Genomic DNA, 22,687 nt, shown 5'->3' with positions numbered 1-22,687 from the left:
CTTTTTGTCTGTTTTCATATCTGGTCAACAGGGGGCAGTGTGTGCTTTAGACATAACCAGTTGATGAGAATTACCTTCCACAGTAAACATTACCGCCTTTATTTACAACTGGCTGCAGATGTGTTTCTTATTTAGCTTTGCCTGTAGGATTCAGTGATGACTATTTTAACAATTTACTCTAGATGTGTGTGTGATTTAGAGATATTTGCAAGCTTGACAGAGCACAATCATGCATATTGGCAAGAAAAATTAATTCTGCACAGTTCAGGTGACACTTCAAACGCTAGTGTGTGATTGCTTTTTATATAAATCTATCAGTTAAATTGGCGATTAACAAGAATATCAGAAATAGTTGTCTTCTTTTTGACCTTCTTTGTTTCAAATGGTGCCCCATTTGTAAGGAACATGCATGTGTGTGATAAGCAACAGCCCTGAGTAAGGTTGGTGGGTTGCCAAATCTTCTCTGCTAACGCCAAACTGCTTATTCCGTCATCAACTTGTTTAGTGTTTGGTGGATTGGATGATTGAAGTTTGACAAAACAAGACATATTGGCAATTTAAAAATGTATTTATTTCACAAACAGAAGCCTTATTAGCATGGGGAAGAACCATACACAGCCACAACAGCCTGGCACGTCCTCCTCATACGGGTCACCAGCCTGGTCACTCACTGCTGTGGGATGGCTTCCCACTCTTCAACCAGCATTTGTCGCAAGTCAGTCAACGTGGTTGTGTTGGTCACTCTGGCAAGAACTCACTCCCAAGTTGATCCCACAACTGCTAGTAGGCCACTCCATCCTCTCCACTCCCACAGTGATAAACCCTGCCCTTTGGGGGCGAGCGTGGCCATCTCGGAGGATAGAGTTCAGTCCCAGACTGTGGAGATATGGGATTGCAACTGATTGCAGAATCTCATTTCTATATCTCTCTGCATTGAGATTGCCAATGATGACAAGCACCGTGACTCAGCACTGCTGCTCATTCCACAAATGAACGTTCCTTACAAATTACATTTGGGGTCTCTCCTCTTGCGTGTTTTCATCTGTCCTGTGGAAATAAAGGCCCAAAATGCCCAAAAAATAATGTTGCCACAGATAAATAATCTATCAAAAACAAATGTCCTTACTCTTTGTGCTAAATTTATCTTTAAACACTGATAATTAGAAGGTGACAGATTACACACTATGTTAAAAAGGTTTTTATTTACTGAAAACCTTCCATTATTTAGACGGAGTGACTTAATAAATGCAAATGTGTTTCAACACATCTTCATATGAATATTTCATGGGTGGAGTCAGTTGCCTAGCCTTGACTGCCTCGGTGTGGGATTACATGTAGAATCAGCAGCTTCAGAAGTGAGAAGCTGCATTGTACTGAGCTGTGAGCTGCTGCAGTAGTGAAGCTTTAAGTGTCGTATTTCATCGCGGTCCCTGCGACGCCAAATAAAATTTCAGATTTATTGCGTAACGGGAACGGTTCAGTGTGCTTGATATAACGGTCTTTGATGATTTCCAACCTTGGCATCCATTCAGTAGATTTTGTCTCACCCAGGGAGTCACACTCATTCAAAAATTAAGGATCTTTGCATTTTGTAAATCTCATTAAGAAACTCGCACCAGTAAGACGCCCAAAGCAAGAAGCACAAAACATCAAACACAGACAACACACACCTGAATCATATTTCTAATTTATGATACATGTAATATCAAAATCAATGCACAAAAACACTTTTTGTGTTTTGTAGTCTTCAGCCCCAAATGACGCCGACTCAAGTGACTAACACTTTTTAATTTAATTAGACCCTTGCACAGCCGCAAAAGCTTTCGACAACTTTTTTTTCACATATGCAGTATTACTCCCAAAGAAACTGTAAGCATGACTTTGGTGTGTAAAATTTGGGGGGGCTCCCCTTTAATATGTTTTTTCTATTGTTTGTCTCTGTCTAGAGGTTCACAGAGATTGGGGCCTCTCTGTCTGCTCTGAGATCTCTGCTGACCCCATCTCTGTCCAGCAAAGCTCCACTCTCACTTTAAACATGTTATGTGGATCCCTTGAGTCCCTCGGATAGCCGAAGATATTGTTGTAGTCTGTGGGAATAATCCCTGTGAATGTTTGATGAACGTAAATCACTGTAGATGAGATGGCAGGAGGGAGACAGCTCCTGGACAGATGTGGGGATCGCCAGGTTTTTGTTCCATCCTTTTGCTCTCATTTTGTCTTAAAGCGTTCCTTCACTGCTTAATGTTTTCCTGCGAATGTTCTACTGCTGTGTAAGTACACATTGCTTTCCATAATGACTCCAGGCTGTGTGCTGGATGGGTCTGGGTGTCCTCTTGACAGTGTGGGTGTGGGATACTGCTCCTGAGGACTCTGAATGGGGCTCTTTGTGTTTCTGAGGCCTTACTGCACCCAGATGATTTTGCCTGCCAGCTTCTTAAAAGAGGGAAAATACACAAAAATGGGAACGAATGAGCTTGACACAAATGCATGCAGATATGCAATTGCACAGAACCTTACACTCCTAAGATGTCAGTCATACTTTATAGCATTGCTGAGCTTTATCCATATTATCTGAAGACAATAGCTTTAGTTTTTCTCTTTCTTTTCCCAGAGTAAACAGGTGGTGAAACTATGTAACAGGGTTAAATACTGAAATCGCTGTGTACGTCAGATTGTTGTCTTTGTTTTGAGTGGCCTGTGTTGATCAGAGCTTTGCATGCCTATTCAAATAGCTGCCATCTGGAGAGGGGAGGAGATGAAACAACTTGAGTTACGCAGCTCTTAATCATGAAGGAAACAAATTGAGCAGAGAACAAAAGAATTCCACTTCATCAAAACTCTACAAGATTTGGGAGGATGTGAATCATTTGAAGCCAAGAGAAGATCTTTCAGCTTCAGATAAATCCTTTCTCTTGTGAAGTATTTGTCCCAAAACCCACTGAAAACATGAGGATCAGATCCGAGTATTAGAAATATTTCTACTTAATAAACCGATTCTACAAACAAGGAAAAAGACATCATAACAATCAACGGAAAATGAACTCGCCGCCCCAGCTGCTCCCAGCACTGCTGCTGATGGGACGCATGGATACATGACATGCATGCATGGCTCTCTGCCCCATTAGCTGCCCTTCATTAAGCCAACTATTTGACCAAGTCTGGAGGTAATTTCAGGACCTTCAATCAGAGTAATTCATCCAGGGGCTTTGGCTCTGCACAGGGACTTAAACTCAACGTCCGAGACAGGATCATGTTCAGGGTAATTTCAGCTGATCTTGGTTATGGCAGTGTTTTCTTTTTGACATGGCAAAATGACAGGATTATATTGATCAGAGCAAGACAGCTCAGAAAACATGAGAAATGTTTTACTGCATATTTGGAGGAAGGTTACGTTTTTTTTTTTCTTTATTAAATGAATGGTTAGACATTTTGGGAATTGCGCTTTTTCGTTTTCGTGCAGGAAGTTAGATAAAACAAAGTTGATACCAATCTTTTCTCTGTACGGTATAAATGAAGCTACAGCCAGCCGATTTAGCTTAGCTTAGCATACATTCTGGAAAAGAGAAAACAGCTTGCCTGTGTTGAAAAGTAAATTTGTTTCCCAGCACCTCTACAAGCTCACTGATTTACGTGTAATATCTTGTTTGTTTGATTTGTAGGCTTCAAAAACCAAAGTATAGCATAGTTTTTTTCATTGAAGTTGAAATTGAATTAAGAAAATGACACATAAATCATAAGCTTTGGAACAAAAGAGTATGTGGACCTTGAGTCCTTTGAGAATTATCTGAACATCCCGGTACTCAGTTTGGATTTTGTTTTGATAAAGCCCAAATTTAGCAGCTTCAGAGGGAGAACATTACTTGACCCAGACTGACATTTAAAATAGAAAGTATGACAGAACATGCTGGCAAGAATATCTGGGACTGCATGGAGGGTACACTGAGTATGTAGAACAAGTTCAGCAGTCCAGTGTTTTGGATACAATGATTCTACAGACGGTTAGTCTAAAATGTAAAAGAATTACTGCATTCCCATCAAAGCAACACAAAGTGCCTGCCTTGTAGCTTTGTGTATTTTCAGCCAGAGCATGGTGACCCACGGCTCTTGCAGACCGGCCAGAGGCCGTTTCAGATTCAAAGCTGATTCAAGATGCCCCTTCGTCCCCTTAATGTCAGAACATGGGGGAGGTTGGGGGGGGGGGCTGGGGGGGTTACTCTGCCTCACTTAGTCACGTGCACTCTGCACGTTTGACCCACATTATCCAACATGCCTCTGTGTATATTAATAACCAAGTGCACATCCTTCCCTCTGTGCTCCCAATGCAAGAGAAGGCTCTTGTTTCAACTCATTATGTGAAACTTAAAGAAAAACACTCTTCTACTTATTTCTTATTGCCAAAAGATTCAATGAAAACATCAAAACTGTAACTCCAAAACCAATTTATTTTGTATTCATAAGTGCTGTAGAGCACCATTATTGTCCAAAAACTATTAAAAACACATCAACGAGGCACGCTGTTACACAGTGTGACATGTTCTTTCATTACTATGAACACACACACACACACACACACACACTGTAGTTTGTATTAAGTCAACCCCACACACACACCATCCTGCTGCTGTGTACTCACTATTGTGTGTTAATCTGCAGCTGAAAATAAAACACATTCAAATGTATTTACTCAACTTTTATAAGAGTACTTTTACTTTTATAGGTGAGTGAGGTGACAGTCATGGGCTTTGTCAGGTTATTTTAGCATAGATTGTGGTATTATTATTATTATTATTATTATTATTATTATTTGGTTATTTGTGAGAAGGGCACTGCATGGTTTAATTTCAAATATGATGGTTAGAAAAAAACTAAGTGTTTCAACTTAATAGAGTCAAAGTACATTTAGTGGCTTTAAACTGTAAGGACCTTTGCGATATCACAGAAAAGTGTGGATGAGTGTGCTGAACATGAGCTGGACCCCTCTGTTAATACCTGCGGTGCTTTCCCTCTCTATGGGGGACAGGCAGAGGTGTTCCCCTACAAACATCTAATAATGTCACACACTGAGATGTAGTCCGTCTCACACCAGCTGCAGCATCCTTTCAGATGCCATTACTCTCCTGGTTAACGTGGCCCTCCTGATCCTCCTGATCCTCCACCCTCACTCTAGTGCTCATGTCTCAAATGCCGAACTGTCATGTAGCATTAGCAACAGGCCTTGAACTGACTATCCACCCCCCAGTGACAGATCTGTACCGTAAACACCTGCCGTCTCAGTGAGCTCCACTAGCTATGCTCTGCCTTTTGAACACAGGAAAAGCTTTTGAGAGACACACCACCTTGCCGGGGGGTTTATGTAACGCCGAGATCCGACCAAAGAGAGCGCTGAGGGGGTTAATCTGCCATGGCATCATTGGTGTGGAGGCTGTTCAAGAGCCCTGAGGGGTGGCACCATCTTACTCTGTGGTTCTTAATGCAAGACAAATCAGAGAGGCTAAATTAAGGGGCAGGTGTGGGGGACAATAAAAGCATAATTACAGTGGTGGGTTTGTGGTCAGGAAAGTGGAGTCTAAGGTGGAGGGAACTCAAGAAAACTAAATGTAAAATGGGGCTTTGAGGGGCGACCTTCTCCGTATTTAATGAGTGGAGGGCCTCATTCCTTTTAAGTAAGTGGTCAGAATTAGCATCCTACGCCGGGGATAAGTGAGGCTCCTGGCAGGGCTCCAGCACCTCACACCAGACTTTCTTTTAATTCACTCAGGGAGTGAGAAAGATAAAGAAAGGGAGATGGAGACAGCTTTGCCAAGCCAACCGGGCATACTCCACAGCCTGGCCAATGAAAATGCCCATTCACTCTCACATTAGCTGTCTGCATGGTCACCTTCAAACGAGGCCCCTCTCTGCCTAATCTCCTCAGACAGTGTGTGCCCACACTGACCGTCTGCTTCATGAAAGCCTGAGCACAGAAAACCAGAGCCAGTGGTCGCACAGTGCAGCAGTTAATTGAAGCATTATCTTAAGCATCAGCATGGTCATTTAAGCTTATTATCTAGCAGTGCACATAATAAAATATAGGGGCAAGCACATGCCACTAATGCTGAATGTGATCCTTTCCATGTGGCCATTGTCCGTTAGCTGTACTGATGTGCAGCTGAACAAAGGTGGATGGTAAAGAGCTTTTTTGTTGTTGCAATCTATTAACTATTCCTCTCACACTCTGCAGGAAATGATTGCATATTTTAATTAAGCTTCTCTATTACAAAAGGACAGCATTTGATAATAGGGATCAAAGTGAGTTCGCTGTTCAATAAATGACCAAAACAATTCCCTAGGCACAGGTTTGCCCAGATTAGATGGCTGAGGGAGTCCTTGGCAGCTCGCAGCTCTGGACAATAACGACAAAAGAAACTGAATTCCTGCAGAAAATCAACAGAGCCAACATGGAGCCATGCCAAAAAAGTTTATCGTTCATAACAAGCAACATGTTCTGACTATAAATGTAAAGCTATTTCAACTGAACTTGCAGAAATACTTCAGATGTGTTCAACGTCTGTCTCTTAGAGATTAGTGAGGTCAAGAGAGGACATGGGTACCGATTGTTTAGTCATTACAACACATATGGACATATTATTTATAATCTACAATAACAATAACTTTTCCTTGATTAGGAGATGCATAGAACCCATACGCTCCGTTCAGCTGAGGGACAAACTCTTTAATGTTATTGACTTAATTCCAACACTGACTCTGCAGCTGCCATGGAAATATAGTTTATGGCTGCTGTCCGTCAAAATTAACATTAAATCACCTGTCAGACAATATCCTTGTACTCTTTAAAACGTTATTTTTCTGAATGAGCCTTTACATTTTCAAACACAAGACATTATCACATCATTTTGTGTTTTATGCCAGATTTCAAAGGTTTGAAATTGTCAAAATTTGTTTTGTTGAGGCATTGAAATGACACATTAGACAACACTCATTTCAGATGGATAATCCACTCTGTCTTAAAATATACAAATAAAATAAGATTCTCGCCTTTTTGTATCGAGGTTGTTGTGTTCGCAGATTTCAGTAAAATGTTAACTTGCTTGAGTTTAATATTATTGTAACTGATAGGAGTGATGGCCAAACTATAAATATAAGACGCACATTGTGATGTTAGCCTATAAACTAGTCATATGACTACAAGGCATGCATTGTTGTATCACTCAAAATGCCTGTTTCTGATTAAGTAAATACTTTTGCCTCAACTTTGTGGGAATAATCGGCTGGTGTTCATATTGTAACAACATTTTCCTTTACTACTGAGTCACTGGGCTTAGAGGCAGGTCAGAGAACACAAAGGACATGATACATGGTGTTGTTTGTTTCTCTCCTGGGCTCTCAACAGTGTGTGTTCAGCAGATCAAGGTAAAACAGGCAGTGTGTTTGGGTTCATTCCCCTTGTACCCCCTACTTGTCATTCATGCAATTTGCTTTGGCTGAGCATTACTTTCAGTTACACTCTATTGTGCTTACTGCTGTGGGTGTGTGTGAGTGCCTAATTGTTTCTTTGCAAGATTGTCATCAGTTGTGTTGTTTTTCTAACTGCAAACTAAAAATGTAAATGCTTAGAGAAGTACACTGTTAAATAACTCAAGAAAAGAAACATGCAAAAAGACACACAATCAAAGAGAGCTTGGTGTGTACTCCACAGAAAGAACTGTACTAAATCAAATGCAAAGTGCAGAAATGGGAATATCAAGTACACACATCCCATTACAGTGCACCTGGGAAAACCTTAAAAATATATTTCCCTAGCTTCCTCTGCACTTGCCTAATGTATCATAATGGAGAGTACTGCAGTTTCACATTCAGGAAATGGACTCAAATAGCAGAGATCTAGGGGCCATTTCTGAGTGAAATGAGTTGCAGCATCAGTGTCCGATTACTTTTCCCCAATTATCTCCATCCGGCATGTTTATGAATAAAATTAGCTCACAGTTGACTCAGAGGGGGAGGTCATTATCAGCCAACACAACATAATTGCAGATATGCTGGCTGCTTTGGGCAATGATAGGCATCTTGGGGCATGCAGTCCCAGGCTAGGAGCAGACAGCAGCGAGAACCCAATGTCCCCCATGCTCGGGTAGCGAAGAGCAGAGTCAGAGGTTTGAATTTGGGAGTCATTATCAACAGACACGCTACATTCAAACCACACATAATTATCAATTACTGTAACAACTCTTCCCAAATGCTCTAGTGGCCAGATAAGTGTGGGACAATTTTGCTCCATTCCCATCAGGCCTGATTGTTGGAGCTCCACCAGCTTCACAAAGCCGCCCTGTTCAGTTAATTCAATTTCCTCGCAAATGATGTTCAGCTCTTTGAAGATGAAGAAAAACTTAGGAAATGTGCTACATACACACAAAGTTAATTAGCAATTGCAAGTGTGTGTGTGTGTGTGTGTTTAGACGGAAGTATGCTACTTATGTTAGGTGCTGCTTTACATGCAGAAAGTTTATTTACTGCCTCAAAAGTGAGAAAAAGGTCAACCCATCTTTGGAAACACTTGTGTTTGGTTTCCATTCAGGTTTATAGTTGCGTCTTTTATTTTACTAGATTTTTAGGATTAGAATCGCCTGTTTTTAGCCATGCTAACAGCCTCGGCCCAGACTAAAATAAACAACTAGTCTGTTAAATGGATTGCCATACAGTTTTGTACACACATTCATCCTCCCCAGGGGATGAATTGTAATATACTTTGGTGACCCCATTTCATTTAACATGTCCAATCCTTTGGTTTATACCCAAATACCTGCAAACCTAATGACATTCCCATCAGCCTCAGCCACACTTTGTGATTATGAGCTAATGTTAGCATGATAACACACGTCAACTAAGATGGTGAACATTGTAAATACTATGCTTTGTACATGATAAACATCAACATTGTCATTCTGAGCATGATTTCTTATTAATTAGCCCAAACAACAGCAGGTATGTGGATTCAAGGTATGTTGGATCAGTCAGTCAAAAAGAGTTAAACTCTAAAAATACCAAGCAAACTGGGAATTTTAATTATTATTAGTGTGCTTCTTATCTCATTTTCTTGCCTCAGTGGGAAAACAAACATGGTGACATTGACCACTGCAGAGTGAAATCTCTCAGTGGGACTATGTATAGCCTTGTTTTACTCCTCTGGAGCAGAAAAGGCTTGCCTGAGAGGGTTGAGGTTAGTCAGGTATGACCTCGTTCTACATATTTAGAATACAGAGCAAAGAACCGGTTGTGCTGGAACAGGCTGGAATCTAGGCTACTTTATGTTCATTACAAACCATTGTACGGTAAGCCTTGTTCTGTAATCCTCTACAACCAAAACACATGTTTGCAATCTGATTATTTAAACATTATTGGAGAACACTCAAACATTATAATTTGTCAAAATAGCCCCTTTAAAGACATACATGTTTAAAATGGTCCTAATAGCATACCTTTGTGGTGTTTTTAATGCCGATGGTATGTTCAAATCAAATACTGCATATTAGTTTAGGTGTTTGTAAAGTATTTCATTTATTATTTAACTTACTGTTCTTGGCTTAGTGACAGTTCGTGTTAGGCAGATTGGGTCCAAAAGTGTGCCACTACTGTTGTTTGTAGGCTAATGGTGTGTGTGAATGTGTGTGTGTGTGTGTGTGTGTGTGTGTGTGTGTGTGTGTGTGTGTGTGTGTGTGTCTGTGTCTGTGTCTGTGTGTATGTGTTAGAGAGAGAGAGAGAGAGAGAGAGAGAGAGAGAGAGAGAGAGAGAGAGAGAGAGAGAAGTCAAGCACCTCATACACAGGACAAAACCGGAAGCTAGGGAGTTGGCGCTCAAACTAAAAGAACTTAATGACATTTTTTGCATAGAGTTATTTCATGTGTATGCCACTGGTTGATTTGTAAACACATTGCAGTAGGTTATTTTGATTATATATTATTATTCATCTCTATAGCCAGGTATAGCCAAAGCAGAATTGGTGAACAATTTTGAAAATAGCCTCTGAAATTGACACTTGCGGGCCACTTGCCAATTTATGTTCGATTGAGGATGGTCTGGCAAAGCGAGACTAAGTGGTAACTTATTCAGAAAGGTGTTGATTTTCTAACATGTTGTCACCCCATTCATGTAAATATTAAGAGTAGGCCGTCTGTACATCTCATTGTTTTACCCATCTTTGTTTAGTTTTGTTTTCCTTTTTCTTAGTTGAATGCCTATGTCTATTTCCGTTTCCACTTCTATTGTAACTGTGTTTAACACTGTGGGCAACGAAAAAAACTGTGTCAAATTCCTTCTGTGTGTGCACATACTTGGCCAATAAAGCTAAGCTGTTGCTCAGTGGAGGTTGGCCCTCAACCACAAGATTGACATATGTGGCGTCCACTGCTCATAATGCTTAGGATGGGTTGAATGCAGATATTGGATTTCACTAGATTGTACTGTAGGCCTACAGTTAGATGTGGCGAATAATAATTCTTCAATTCTGATTCACATTTCAGGGGTGGCAAAAATTAGGCTATCTTATTTTGAAATCCTTTACCGGATGTAGCCGTTATTTTTTCTTGTTAGCTTTAGCCTTCGTTCTCTTAACGCGAGCACCGCCTGTCCAGCTCCCCGCACAACAACAAGCGTGCTTTCCAGACAGCAAAAGAAGCAACAGAGAAAGAAAGAAAGACATTTAACATGTAGTTTAATCAACCGGCACCATAGTAAAGTCACGAATTTGTGGATAAAACGATTATATAAGGAAGAAGAACCCGTCGCATCCAGAGTTTCTCAGCAGACTTAGTAGAGCAGCTCCGCCGGACTGTCCACTCCACTGCACGGTAAGTAAACCGGGCTTTTATTGCCATTTTATGATTTTATAATACTAATGTAAAGAGTAAAGTAAAGGGTTGTACACATGCTGTAAAGCCGCATGTGTCCTGTTGTCTTTGTCAGTTGATGGACACCTTAAAGTAATGTGTAAAACTCTGTGCAGGTGTGTGAATGTACAATTAATTACTCAGGGTGTCTGTTACTGCTTTTTTTTTTTTTTTAGCTTGGAGGAATCACGGAGGAAATGAAGTGTAGTTTTTTTTGCTCAAGTATCTCAAACAAATTCTTTACAATGTCACATGTCCCCTGGAGCTCAGTCGGTGTGGTCCTGTCTAGTTCCCTTTTTTATCAACGTGTGCATCAGGCGGCAGGTTAATGGGTTTAGACACACCAAAGTGCCTCTTACAGTATTCAGACTCGAGCTCCATTTGAGATAGAGGTGGGCAATGTATCGATATTATATCGATATCGTGATATGAGACTAGATATCATCTTAGATTTTGTTTATCATAACATGGCATAAGTGTTGTCTTTTCCTGGTTTTAAAGGCTGCATTTCAGCAAAGTTCTGTAATTTTCTGAATTTACCAGACTGTTGTAACTGTTCTGTTATTTGCCTTTACCCACTTAGTCATTATGTCCACATTACTGAGGATTATTTATCAAAAATCTCATTGTGTGAAAGCACCAATAGTGCACACTACAATATTGTTATCGATATTGAGGTATTTGGTCAACAATATTGTGATTTATGATTTTCTCCATATCGCTCGGCCTTAATTTCAGATCATAAATCAACAATTTCCTTATCATGGACCCTGCATCCATCTCCCCAAAACAAATGAACTGAAAGACATTTGATTTGGCTTTGATTCTGTTCTGTGTCCTCATGTTGTCCCATTTGTAAAGTCACTGGAACGTTATTGCTGTCTTAAGAAGTTATTTTCATGTTTTAACTGTTCTCCCTGTTTTAAGACCCATTGTTTCCGGGTCTAGGGCAGTTTGTTCAGTTTTGTTCAGTAAGAAATAGAAATCACAAAGAAAATCCTTAAAGTTGTCTCACCATTTAGAAGCCAGCTTCTTAAGCGTCTTATCCATCCCGCTTAGGATTGACCCACCTCCCAGAACAAATCATCTTGGGCTGGATGGAACCTGGGTCCCTGCAACCCGACATAGGTTATCAGGTATCCCCCTCGAAAATTCCTGGACCTCGTCACGGGACCACAGGACATGAAGTAATTGGCCGTCCTCTGTCTTACATTTCCAACAATTTGGTGTGTCTTTCAGACCAATTCTAAACAATCTTGAGGGAGTCCAATTGAAGTGATGCATACTCTTAAACTGAATGAAGCGCACCCTCACATCGTGTGACAGTTTTAATATTTCTACAGATGGGCCTGTCACAATAACAAATTTGGCTGGACGATAAATTGTCCCCAATATTACTGCGATTAACAATAATATTGTCGTTTTTAGACCATAATAATGCAGGTACACCTTCTCAAAGGTCAATAAACTTTTATTACTAAAGAATATTACACAACATAAATAAACACTCAATAAACACTGTGTAATAAACAAATGTCCACAATAAATGAACAAATCCAAAAACAATAAATAAAATGGACGCTCGGTCTCTGTTAAAGAGAATTGTGTTTAGTTGCTGCTGTTCTATAACAAATGCAACACACCGGCTCGCTCAGGTGAGCCAAAGTGCTCCCACACTGCAGCTGTTGCGTGTTGCTGTAAAACCAATCACATCTTTAAAAAAAAAAAAAAAAGAGTTTATTCTTCCAACTCTTAACTAGCGGTTTCTCTGGCTATGGTCCTCACACGCTCTTTTGCTGCGCTCTGTGGTAGGCTACGCCAGGAGTCCCTCCTCCACACACAGAGACCACATGCCTGACAAGTGACCAACACGAGGGTTCACTCCTCGTTACGCTAAGGAAGCTTTGGTAGAGAGAAAAATGATCGATTATTATTATTTATCATGAAATTTATTGCATAACAGGAAAGGCCTACCTACAGATTCTGTCCCACACCTCGTCCTCCAGTGTAATCCTCGGATCCCTTTCCTATGTCTTTTTGAGAGCTGTCCAGGCTCCATCCCCCAGGTTCTGCATGAGCAACACAACAACGTGTGATTTCTTAACATGAATTGCATTCCCTATCTTGACTCTTTCTACAGCCCCTTTTGGCTTGACACAGAGGTCCTCTTCACAGTATTCTTGCATTGCCAGGTGCACTGTGGCACCAGAGCTCCACAGTTTGTGTTTTACTAGGAGAAACTAGAACATTATTCAGCGTTTTGATGGATTTATGGTGCATGTGTACACAGCAGCTCTATAGTGTGTTTAAATACCCACCAAAGATCCCCAAGTGGTCTCATTTAAGTAATGAAGCTAAAAATGGCCCCTCGTCTATTTCTTGTGTGCAGCTGCCTCATTTGTAAACAAAGGCAAGATACTTAAAAACGAGATGATAACGCAACAAAGAAGAACAAACAAACTACACAGCAGAGCAACTCCCCTTGCTCCAGCCTTCAATCCCCAGCTCTGCTTGATATATGCACATTTTCTTCAGCACGAACACACACAGAGGCCAAGTGCTTACCTCAGCAAGCTTGAAAAGGGCAGACTGTGTGCCTTGACAGTGGGAGGCCCGAGTCTATTTGCATTGATAATGCCTCAAGTGAGTTTCATAGAACATTGCAAGCTTCCCTCACATCTTCAGAGGAACTGCTTTGTCAACATCTCCACCAAGGGTGTTGGTGTCCGCGTGGAGTTCTACATGACAGGAATGTTAGGACTCTGCATGTTTACGAATGGGTTCTATAGCCTTTATCTCATCTGAATCCAGTATTTATTTATCAATGGATCTGCATGCCTTTGGACCCCGCTTATTTTGAGCCTATTTGTGTCTGAGCTGGCAGACAGGAGATGACATTTTGCACTATGCCCCGCTGTAGAAAATACGTGCCTTCTATATCAAGGGAGCAAATTCAGAGTCCGCCGGCCTCGAGGATTAAAGCCATTAATGTCAAAAGATTGTCTGAGGACGCAACGTCTCACCTTTTCATTCGCTATTTACTATAAGGGGTTAATAGAGCTCAGTATGTGCCTACTGCATGTGTTCATGTGTATGTCCTCATGTTGACTGTTTCATTTCTAATCATTTGTTGGAACACAACACATCTTGATTGTTTTCAGTTTGACTTTGGGAAATTAGGGAAACAAGAAGGATGAGTCCAAAAGCCCCTACTTCATAATAGATAATGGTGTTTTATTTTCTGTAAGCGATACCTCTCTGTCGTGCTGCTGCTGTCAATGTTTCTCCTTGAGCTGTCTATCTAGAGGTCAAGTCCTTTCCTTCTTTGTTTTACGGCAACACAAACCGTCTCCTGAAGAACAGACAGAACATAGAAAGAGAGAAACTTTAGAAGAGAAGACAACAACGGATACAGTGGGAGGTGTTCTGCTGTCAAGCAATATGAAGACTGTTGTTTGAAGTTTTCCTGAGGGCCCCTCATGTCAAGTAAAATGCTGATTGAGTATTTAGTTGGTTTCTTTGTTTATGTAGTGTCCCATTGTGTTGAATTTACTCTACTGTTGCTGTTTGCATGCTGTAATTAGTGCTGTTGTAGTTTCCCACACCACACTGTTTAAAACAGTCCAAAATAATGACAGAGTGGCTTTTCAAACAATGAGCCGTGACACAAAATTATGGCGGGGGTGTATTATGTCTGTTTAGTCTGTGCATGACAATGAAGGAACGCGTCCTGTGTTAAACTTGCATTTCATTGCTGTCGGTCAACAAACCTTGTATAACTATATTTTGTCGTCTTAATTTTTTTTTCAGAAATCACTTCTATTGTTCACCCTTTATGTCTATCTGTGGGTTTATAATATTTAAACAGTGACGGGACAATTTCATCGGACTTTGTTGAAGGCAAATAGCTAAATATAATATTTCAAATTAGCTTTTTTTCCCCCATTCCCTGAAAAAGCAACAGTTTTGGACATACACGGTTTTCACCCGACAGCGTCAATTTCCCATGTATTTCTGCCGAAGGTAGACTTTCTGTGTCAATTGTTTCTGTTTAGGGGATTTCATGGTGGCAGACTGCTGCTTGTTAAGGATCTGCTGTAGTGTCACAACGCACTGTAGAAAACTCTCAGTCCACAGCACACGCAGTACGTTGACACAACAAAATGAGCGGTTGCCCTCAACCGTCACTGCTTCCTTCCTCTTCTTTCGGAGTAAATAGATTTTCATCTTGTTTCTAATGTTTCTTTAAACCATGTGTGGAATAAATACCAGACATGTTTTACAACGACAGGGTGATTCAGATCTGATTGTCGTTGGTCACCCTCTATGACCTTGGTCCGCCTGGTACACGTCTGTAAATAACATTGGGGCAATTCATGTTCTTCTTACCTTAAATCCCATTTTTAAATATAATTTTACCTGCCAACTTCCAATCATAAACGTTAACCATACATGGATACTTAATCAGTTGTTTTTGTTTAATCACTTCTTTCCTGTCTTTGCTCTTTTAAAGCACACATTTTAACCACGTTAAGGTTATATATCACATTAAAGGTGATAAACTAGAGCTAGGAGATGGGGGATTGAATGCATTTTTTTCACTCAGTAATGACTTGTGTAACATGTCACTTAGCTTTAATAACCTTATATCCAGATTTGGTTTGGTCTTAGTCTTAGTTTTGTGCTCAGCTGTCAGGCAGGAGCCGAGGTTTCAAAGACTCCTGATCCCTGAGCCCGGGAACAGGTCAACACCTCTTATTTTTTTCCATCCCTTTTCTGTCTGAGTGTCTTTCCTGACCCAAGCCATGGACATCTGTGTGATGAATATTTTTAAGAATACAGAAGTATTTAGAGGATAAGGCAACAGATGTCTGACACACACACACACACACACACACACACACACACACACACACACATGCCCCCCATTTAATTATCTTTGGTCAGACCTTATGGGATTTTTGCTTCAACCTAATTTTCAGGTACAGAGCACAGTGGCCATTAATCTGTCGACATCTTTTATCTCCCAAATTGCCATATTTTGTCACCGCCTTTCCTGGACCTTTGACTAATGGCCCCATTTCAATGCAAATGAACCATGGCACCAAAACAACCACCATCCACATTTTAAACTTTTAATGCCTTAATACCAGTCAAAGTCTTGTGCTTCTTCCAAAACTTTCACCCACCTTTTATTCTTTTTATATAAGTCCCCCATTAAAGCTCCCCCAAAAAATCTTAAAAATCAAAGAAACAAATTTGACTTTTGTGCTGATAGGCCTTTTTAACATGTCACAGTTAGAAAAGATCCGGAGTAAAAAAACTTTACAAAATGCCCATTACAGTCACCCAAAGATATACGGTTTGCTATCATACATGACCAAAAAACATCAAATCTTCATATTTTGGAAGCTGGAATCCAAGAATTTTTGATTATTTTTTTTTGTGATGATTGACCCATGTTGCTACATCTTTTCCTGCAGCCACTTTGCAAACACTTTGGGTCCCAAGAACCGGCTGCAGTACTGATTAGATTTACAGTTTCACTAACAGCCCAGATAAGATGCCAGAGCGGCTGGACTTTGCTGCCTTCCCAGCAAAGTCAGACATCACTTGGGGGTAAAGTGTCCCCCAAGTGATCAAGCAAGCAACGCAATCAAGTGATTGCGTTGCTTGCCAGTTGGTCCAACTTTTTGGTCGAGAGCAAACAATCTCAAAAACTATTAGATGGATTTAAAAAACAATTATTTTTTTTACAGAAATTCATGGTCCCTAGAAGATAAATCCTACTGACACTTGTTTGTCAAATACTTTGGCCTATGACCAAATACTTGATGACATCCCCATGGGCTGTACTTTTACGTTTACTGCTAACGCGGTAAACTGAGATGCTGAACAAGGTAGACCTGCTAACATCAGCATGTTGACATTGTTTGATTTTTGATTTGATTAAGTTTATTTCAAACATGTTAACAGTAAATATAAAAGATAAACAAGAATATGTAAATTTCAGTACAAGCAAGAAAACCAAAAAAAAACAAAATACTCAGCAAACAAGTCTTTCAAAATTATTGTAAGGATTCTAATAAGCATTGTCACTGTGCACATGCTAATGTCACCATTCAGCTTACAGTACAGCCTCCAGAATGGTAAAATATTTCTTTGATGGAAAGAGAAGTACACCTAGTTGAATTGCATAGACTCAGACATTGGAGTTTATCAGAGGACGAGGGCACAATGATTAAGTTATGCTTGGCTTTGATCCCAAAAGTAAGTTGTGTTAGGAGAATATTTCAGAGCATGTACACGTAGTGGGCAGCATCATTTGTTGTCACTTGTGGGTGACTAAGTGAGTTAAAAAGAGCATGAAAAACAACTTGCCCTGTTCCCATGAGCAGCTGTGATTGGCCGACGTAGTTAGTGTGATCATGACATTCACAGCTGCTGCAGTGAGGCCCATATGGGCTGATGTACAGGCCTGGAGCCTCTCTGACTCCTAGCTTTCTCTCACACTCTTTCTCTCCCACAACCACTCATTTTCCCACTCACTTACTACTCAGCTGTGTCAGCTGCCCGTTATCCTGCTGTAATCCATCTCACACCTTCTGACTGTGGTGTAGCCCACAGTCATTTTCACAGACTGTGTGTTCTCACCGTTGTAGCTGTGGAGATGTCCAGTACATGGATGAACTTATCTCTAACACAGAAACTTACTCTTTATCTAATCTGATCTGTTAACCTCATAAATAGTGCTTTTGTAGGCCTAGTTTCTTATTAAACAGAACATAGCACCTTGAACCAGCCACATCCTGAACATACTACTAAACTGAACGTCATAGAAGTAGTGCACTTGAATGGTGAAGTTCTTGGTTAGAAGGAAATGGACTACATAGCCAGTGATGACTTCTGCTTCAGAACTCCTGCTCACAGTTTTCCTACGCAATGTGGGAATGTTAATGGAATACTTTACTTAGGTTTTTATATATTTAATCTGGCTAAACTGCCTGATCAGCTGACTGCTCATGTTTCTTATGAAAATAACCCAGCTAAACTGAAATGATCCTTTATGTTTAAATCTTTAACATATATCCACTCTTCCACTCGTCTGATTCAACTTTATATACAGTACTTATACAATTTGGCCGTTTGTTCACTCTCACCTAACTAGGTCATATTACTCCTTTTTTGTCTTCTCAAGTTCTCTTGAAAAGTATCAAAAAAACTGTTTTACCAATTTTAAAACCTTTATTTAACTGTCTCCATCCTTATTTTCGTTTAGTTTTCTTGCAGTTAGAGGTACAGTCTGTAAGTGGGGCGACCCCCTCTCTGAGGCTGGTTGTTTGGGTATTTTTAAATACATTTCTCCTCGCTCTCTGTGCGATTTTGGCCTTATTTTATTCTCCCGCTGAGAGGCCGAGAGATGGACGGCTCACAAACACAGTCCATTTTACACAGGCCCTCATATTCACAAAAACATACAAGACACACATTCTTCCAGTGAAGCTTTTTAAGTGGAGAGGCTGACCATGTGGTGGGAGGCAGGCTGACTGAGAGGTGGAGAGGTTGCAGGGAGGAATGAGGATGTGAATCAGAAGCTGTGTGGGTGGTGGGATGCCCAGTTGGGCAGTAACTGCGTCACAGCATTGCATAAGGGCTTACGCAGAAAGAAGAAATTAGCGTGGAGAGCCATCAGTCCTGCTTGCTCACTCGGAGAGGGAGAAAGATGTCAAGTTCATCCATCCGTGCTTGACAGATAAGCCATTATTACCTTCGTGTGCAGGCGTCCAAATAAAAACTAACAAAAAATGCCATAAAACAAGTTGTTCTGGCTATACTAGAAATACTGTAGATCATATTTGGCTTATACAACCAAAGGGACAACCCAATATCTTTTCTAAGCATTTTGTCCAGTAATTTCAGATACAGTTTAGTTTGAGCCTCTAAAATACACAATTTATACCAACAATTGTCTTGCCTTCTGAATAATAATTTCTAGCTACTTTTCTTATTCACTCCAACAACTTTGTTGAACAGTATTTATTTAAGCTAATCTGTTTGGCTGTAGCTTTTTAGGAACAAGGCTTTGGATACATCAAAACCCCACACAACAGTTTGCTTAGTGTGGTGTAGTTCTTGCTCAGCATAATTTTAATTGCAGATATCTTATGTATTAACATTTGTTCCAAAAAGCACCACCTCTTCACTGCCAGCTGCCCTCATTGTCCTTCCTTGTTTCCTCTTCATCATCAGTACAGTGGACGTAGATGGAGTTTTCTCTTTCTAAAATGTGGGAGGATGTTTGAGGTTTGCCTGGATCCTAAATGAGGATGTCTGAGAACACACAGATAATTTGTGCTGTTTAAGATGGAATGTGATGTTTTCCATGTGGGTCATCTTTCGCTGTCCAAATAAGACAAAGCTGCCAGTTTTCTCAGCAGATTCACTTCCCACCCTCTGCCCAGTCTTTTCTATGCAAGCTGTTTTTCCTCTACGCTGTTATTGTTCTTGACCACAACCATGTAAAAGCAAGCAGCTATAAAATGATTTTTATGCATGTCTGCATGTTTTCAGTTGTTCCTAATAAGCTGGTGTACTTTTTAAGCATTGTCTCAGATACCCAGATTACAGTATTGTCAACACATCTGTTTGCATGAGTTCCCTTTATGCTACACAACTTCCCTAATTTCTAAGCAACATGTGTTTGGGCTGTGTTGGTTCCTCCATCTCTTAAAAGGTGTGTGTGTGTGTGTGTGTGTGTGTGTGTGTGTGTGTGTGTGTGTGTGTGTGTGTGTGTTTGTTCTGTCGGTACCTAAAAGTATCAAAGTTTGGTATCCAGCCCTCGTGGTAACATGTCATTGTTTTGTTGACTGCTTTTTTTTTTTCTGCTCGCTCCAAGTTGCCCAAAAACCACACTGACAATTCTCGGCTGCTTGGCAGATAATTTGATCATCGGGAGGCTCTTTTTCAACCGTAGTTTCTAGGGAAACATATCATCTTTATACCAAGGTTTCTTTTTTTAATCATATAAATAATCCATAGTTACTTGGCCAATCAGTAATTAATAATTCTATTTTTCGTGCCCATCCCTACTGTAAAGAAGCACTTAATGTGGACATCAAACCTTGAAATAACATTTGAATGACACTTGGTTACCTGCTTAATCATTCACCATTTCAAACAGAAGGGCCTCCATTCACAGCAGGCTTTTGCATCTTCATTATCTGCTTTGAACCGTCATGAAAGAAGTTTACATTTACTTCAAAGGAAGTTTCTGAGAGGGGTCAATTTATACGAATTTCTTCTAAATAAAATGGCTTTACCCTCTAATGGAGAAGAACAAGTAACTTCTCATCTTTACTCCACTTCGTTGATTGTTGATTGTTTTGTGGATCAGTTAACGGGTCACAGTAAGGTTTAGTGTTATTGAAGAGCATCTTTGAAGGTGCCCATTCAGCAGATGAATAATGTAAGGAAATGTTAAGCTAGTCTTTTTTTATTCAGTGCACATGCTCCTCTTCCAGTATGTCTCCCTCTCCTGTTTGGTCTTCCTTGTCAATATGGAAAAGCAGGTGAGGGGAGCAGACCTCTTAAGTTAACACCTGTTTATGGTCGCTGGTTCGATTGTCTGGCTTTAAAACAAACAACTATTAAAGGAGAATTCTGGTCGATTCCAACACCTAGTTCTGTTGTTTGTAAATTTGGAGTGCTGTCAGTAGAGAGAAAACTGAAAACAATCAGTGCTGCGTACACCGAGTAATCCTCTTGCTAGCGTTAGCACCCAACAGGCTTAAACAGGGCAAGTTTTAAGCATGTTTTTAGCCTCTAAACATGTTCAGAATGTCATTAAAAGTGCCTACCCATGTGCAGTGATTCCTTCCGAGTGAACACAGTGAATCTGACTGCTGTAGATCTGAAAGAAATGCATGAAAGTTCTGCTAATTCAGCTGGGTTTAGTTGATACTACAAGGAGTGCTTCGGGACCGTCCACAAACTACAACACACAGAAAAGCGATAAAAACATATTTTCAAAAATAGACATATGCTTATTTTTTAAAAGTGCTGTAGTACACTTAGCAGGAGACCGGCTATAATTGAGGTAAGTTTAGAAACACTAACTTATTTAATCATTGATTTAATAATTTTTGTTTTATCTCTTGTTGTAGTTTGTAGACGGTCCCTAAGCTCTCTAAAACCCAAATTCCACATGATGCGGAACAGCTCCGCTCTGTGTCGGCTCCGTGCTCCGCCGTCCGTCAACGCCCACCAGGTCCGGATTTGTTGCGGAACGGCTGCGTCCATGACTGACAGCTGAGGTCTCAAGGACCCCCGAGATTTCGCAAATTCACGTAGAATAGAACAACAAAAGCAAACGAACAGTTTGTATCCATCCAGAAGAGTAGAGAGGAAACAACTCTGGGATGTGTTTTATAGGTGTAGTGCAGGGAAATATGATTCGCTGTGAGCATAGTCTATTTTATTTTAAAAATTAACCAGATGTTTTGTTTCTGTGCTTGACTTCCTGTCTTGCACTGCCGTGTGCTAAAATGCTGCAGAGCTCTCCGGCGTCTGGCAAAAACAGAAGCTCTGCGTATCTGCTCCGGAGGGCTGCAGATTGCCGGAGCTGGGACGCAGCATTGACTTTAATGGAAACCAAATTACTCCGACGCCGTTCCGGAGCGGATCTGCAGCCGTTCCACATCATGTGGAATTTGGGGGTAACTGCCTCTCAGCAACGGAACTAAACCCAGCTGAATTAGCACAACTTTGACGCATTTCTTTCACATCTACTGCAGTTAGATTCACTGTGTTCCCTCTGAAGGAATCACTTCACATGGGTAGGAAGTTTAGAGGCTAAAAACACGTTTAAAACCTGCCTTGTTTAGCCTGTTGGGCGCTAAGGTTAGCAGGAGGATTACACGGTGTAGGCAGCGCCAATTGTTTTTGTTTGTCTCGCTACAACAGCACTACAAAAGTTTTAAAAACAGAGCTACATGTTGAAATCAACCGGAATTCTCCTTTAAGTTATTACTGTACAGGGTTTGGAGGATACACTGTGGCACTATCACAGTGCAACCTTTAAGGAGCTGTCTTAAAGCCATCTGGATTAAACTACAGTACATGTGGGAAGCCACATTCTCCTCAGCACTTCCATCTGTTTAAAACCTACAGCAGGAACAGATGGAAGAGCTGAAGGGTTGTTTAGCTTTACGTAAAGTCCATACCGTTGCAGTTACCCTGCAGGAAGTTGGTAAAGTTAATTTTAGCAAACATCCCTGATCCTGCTGATAAAACAGGATGCACATTAACCAGTAAGCTGCTTCTCCTCTTTCAGATCCTACCACAGTGCACCACAGTCTGTGGCTATTTCCCTCAATTTAAATATTATTGATTTACAAATCTATCATAATGCCATTTTTAGGGCGTTTAATGCGTCTTTTATTCGCAATGTCTTGGATAAGTATTTCATTAGACCACAATCCCACAGTGATGTGTCTTATTGGTGGAACTCATGCTGGTGACAAGGGGAGTTGTCGGTACCCAATCTGTGCGCATGCGCAAGATGCTAATCCTGTTTTACAAGGATTTACGACACTCCACGAATCACGATCTGTCCCATGCTTCTGCTGTTAGCCTCCACCGAGAAGCTAACTTTAGTTTAGCTAACAGCTAATTCGACTAACGGCTAGCTGACAGCTTGATTCAGTCTAAAATAATGTTAACTCAAACTAAACACATAGACCGTATATATATTGATGGACAGAGCATCCGGTTCGGAAAAGTGCAACCACTGCGGAAGTAACTTAAAC

The 22,687-nt window shown here is 40.6% G+C and overlaps 1 protein-coding gene across 2 annotated transcripts in view; it reads left to right on the top strand.

Moving 5' to 3' along the window:
- The first annotated feature begins 10,575 nt into the window (after positions 1–10,575).
- The window catches only part of LOC117937357 (leucine zipper putative tumor suppressor 2 homolog), a 28,882-nt gene continuing 16,770 nt past the window's right edge, over positions 10,576–22,687 (top strand). Inside the window, exons 1-2 of one of the 2 annotated variants that reach the window (XM_034861251.1) lie at positions 10,576–10,841; positions 20,382–20,449. The gene's annotated coding sequence lies outside the window, so the exon portion shown is untranslated. The remainder of the gene's footprint in view (positions 10,842–20,381; positions 20,450–22,687) is intronic. The other variant, XM_034861252.1, reaches the window with a different exon arrangement.

Source organism: Etheostoma cragini, chromosome 21 (genome assembly GCF_013103735.1).
Source record: "Etheostoma cragini isolate CJK2018 chromosome 21, CSU_Ecrag_1.0, whole genome shotgun sequence".
In the NCBI taxonomy this organism is placed as follows: domain Eukaryota; kingdom Metazoa; phylum Chordata; class Actinopteri; order Perciformes; family Percidae; genus Etheostoma; species Etheostoma cragini.
This window is presented reverse-complemented; position numbering and strand designations above follow the sequence as displayed.